This window comes from Bactrocera latifrons, unplaced genomic scaffold (assembly GCF_001853355.1).
Source record: "Bactrocera latifrons isolate USDA-ARS-PBARC rearing strain unplaced genomic scaffold, ASM185335v1 scaffold_2, whole genome shotgun sequence".
NCBI lineage: Eukaryota > Metazoa > Arthropoda > Insecta > Diptera > Tephritidae > Bactrocera > Bactrocera latifrons.
This window is the reverse complement of record NW_017535518.1, coordinates 2,278,119-2,281,820: the sequence shown is the minus strand read 5'-3', so window position 1 is coordinate 2,281,820 and position 3,702 is coordinate 2,278,119. Positions and strand designations below refer to the sequence as shown.

At 30.3% G+C, this 3,702-nt stretch overlaps 1 protein-coding gene across 4 annotated transcripts in view; it reads right to left on the bottom strand.

Annotated features, from left to right (window-relative positions):
• The window catches only part of LOC108967865, a 75,568-nt gene that overhangs the window by 68,416 nt on the left and 3,450 nt on the right, over positions 1 to 3,702 (bottom strand). The window lies entirely within an intron of this gene.

Here is a 3,702-nt window from a genome sequence, read left to right as displayed (position 1 = left end):
GGTAAAAGTCATTAATTTTCACTGAAATGCACAAAAACAATAATTATGAAACTGTCAAAATTTGTAACGCTTCCTATTTGTTATTGACTGCTTTCAACATTTGCTAATTGCTTATGAAAATAAAAACACTCACTAAGCACTGACCTAATTTAAATAGAGCACAAATATGCATATTGGTAATTTGGAACAGCAAATTTTAAAAATACATTGCTTAAAATAGAAATGACGAGACAATAAAAATAGGTATAGTTTAAACAATATTAAATTTATTCACTTTTTTCTATGCAGTATACATATGTATATTTTTGATTAAAAAAAATTTTTTTGTCTATATGAAACTTTGCCTATTTGTTGATTAATGCGGCAACTGAGTCAATTCAGAGATCGCGTTCAATATCGTGACTGCGAACATACCAAGGCGCATTAACTTGGCATCTTAAAATTTTGCTTTGGAATCGCTGGATTTGTGCGACGGTGATAGAGCTTGAGCAGCTCCAAAGTTGGAAAGCCTAAACTGGCCTGAGCACCTGCTTGTAAACAAGAGTTTTGTTAAATGTGGTTAAGGAGAGTTTCTACCGAATAGCTACAACATGTTTCTGAATTTTATTTATAATTAATCTTTTTTCTTTTTGATACAACACACTACCCCGAAGAACATAGCCTTTTATTTTATTTTATTTAAATCAGAGTACAAATCTTCTTGTTTTCATTCGAAAATATTATTTTTCTGATTTTAATATAATGTGATATTAGTTTGGTAAAAGCATCTTAGTTGCTTAGGAGCCCGCTGTGGCAATCTTTAGCAGAAGCTTTAGAACAAAGACTTACTTTTTTACCATATATTTATAATATTTTGAAAGTATTTATAAATGTTAATATATATTATATATAAATCCGTGGCGGATTCAGAGAGGAAAAATTCGTTCCGAAATCGAAGACAAAAAGCTGAGGAACATTTTCGATCCATTTATTCAGACACGAATTACTACAGGGTCTCAGTGTACATTTCTCTGATGACTACAATTGGCAAAGATTTGAAGATGCGCTTTTCTAGAAAAGTATTGGTTGGTTTTCAACTGAGTTTGCTGCTTCCAGAAAATATATGTGCTTTGAAAACCAAGAAAGGGAAAACATTATAGACTGCTTAATAGTTAGATTCAAAGGCCTTTTGGATAAAGACAACGTTGTGCAAGGCTTGAAGTTCAAAGGTGAACTAGATCACTGGCAGGGCTATTGGGGGCAGAAGCAAAAGTCAACACACAACAAATTACCGAATTCTGCATAGGAAACGTTGAAGAACTGCCATTTAGACCTACATGTATACCTGTATACCCTACCATTCATCGTTTTATTCGCATATTCTCTCTCTGAGCTCTTCAGCTCTGGACGCTGGTGGCTGATTACTAACATGCTTCAAGATCGATTGATCGGATTGGCGTTGCTACACACGCATCATGACATTGAAGTCACTGCAGAAGATTTTCTCGAAAAATTCTTGGCCCATTACGATTTGTAGTGTTTCTTTTTAAGCTAGTAGGATTTTATATTATTTCATTGCTGTTTTCCTTTGTGGAGTTAAAAATTTCAGTTTTCACTGAATCATATAATAGTGTGTAGTATTAAAGAAGTGTTTAAATTTTTAAATTAGGACACGATAATATAACGAATATAATTCGAATTTTGAAAAATTTGAAAAAAGTCTTTTAGGCAAATATTTTATAATATAAAAATAAAATAAAATAATCGATTTATTAAAATTTCTAGGCAAGCAGATATACCCGTGCCCATAACAAGGATGCATAGCTAAGCTCTACCATATAACTTATAAAAGCTAAGGTCTACTGCTATATAGCTTTTAGAAAGCAAGAGTAAAATATGGAAAAAATATTTTTCTAAATTTTTAATAAAATTCGGTAAAGAAAAATGTTCAACTTCCGTTTAAGTTTTCTTTTAAAAAGCAAAATTAGTTCATTGACAAATTTATGAGTAAATTTCTATTTTGAGATTCTTCAAAATGGAAGTTTTACCAAGAAATAAAAATTTAAAAATACGAAACTAAAGCCGATAAAATTCCGAGTCGAGACGTTTTTTTAATATAAGATAAAAGATTCCAATTAAAAAATACTGTGATCTTCGCAAATTTCATTTCGAATAATTTTTTTTGTGCGAAAAATTTTTAAGTATTAGTTTTTCTTTCTTTTATTTTAGGTTAGGATTTTTCGTTTTCTGTAATATTTTTAAGATTTTTTTACATAAATAAAATATTCAATATTTTATGAGTTAATGCACCAATTATACTGTGGAACATTTTTGGGATTATTGTCTGGGGGGTGAGAAATTCCAAGTCAGAATGATGGTACTAGATCAGTATAGTAAAACCCTCAAAGGGTTTGGCGTTCGTATGTGTCAGTTTTTTTTATTACCTTATTACCCGTTTTTCCTTATCTTGATGTTTTTTGATTTTGATGTTCTTAGTTGTAACATTGTAAATGTACGTCTAAGCGAAAAAATATGTAAAAAAAACAATTCCCGAGAATGCTCTTAACATCATTGTAACAGAAACATCGTAGTTGTTAGAACGATGCTTTCCCAACCAGCCTTAAGCCAGAAGTAATACTTTGATTGCCTGCCATGCATTCAATATATATCAATCAAAACATTGTTGAATGCGTCACTTATAATCAGCTTTCGTATATCTGGACCATTTAGTACGCCTGATTGGAAAAAATTAATTTCTTAAGATGGAAAACCTACTGTGTTTAGGAAAAATTTTGATTGCCTTCACAATTTATGAATACATGCAAAAAATTTGACTTTTTGCAACACAAGTGCCTATAACAAACTCACTATAGTCACGTTTTCTTGTTCGACTAAAATTAAATAAACACACTGCAATTTCTTATTCTTAAATCTCATCAATAAATTTCCAATAAGATTTTTTACAGGACCTGGTATATTACCGATTATATAGTGAACAAATTTGTTTTATAATTTTTTTTCTAGATTTTTTCTTAAAAAAATTATTATTGGTTTTTTCATTATAAAATTCAGTTGTATGCAAAAATTGTTTAAAACTAATTTCGACTCTTTCTATACGGGTTTTTATCGAAATTCAGAAAAATATATTTAATACTTAATTTTATCTTACACGCACCTGTCACGTGCGTTTCTATATATTTCAAAATCCGCCTACTCAAGTTATCTACTCGTCGGCCATATTTCAATTAATTAATTGTTTATGTGACAGTTTTGCGCGAATAAAATTTTCCCATTTCAACATTTAAGCGGTTGAGTTCAGGAAATCAAACTAAAATTTGCTATGGCATTGCCCTAAAACACGCTCACACCCTCGCACAAACTTCAAGGTGGAAATGCAAACACAAAACTGAAGAGCGCTAAATTTTTAATGAATGTGCGAGCGTGTCAGTGAAAGAATAAAGTTAAATGTCAAATAATGCATTGGCTGAGTGCAGTTGCAATTAGAGTCTCTGGCAATGGTATTTCCGGTGCGAAATAATGTGAAGAGAGAGTAAAATTTAATTAATTGAAGACAAGGGTTGCAGTAATTAAATAAGTTTTTAAATGCAAAGTATTCGATAATTAAATTTTTGTATTCATTAAATGATTTTTGACAATGTGAGTATTTAAATCACGAATTTAATATAAATAAAGTTTAATATAGAAAACTATTTAATTACAAAA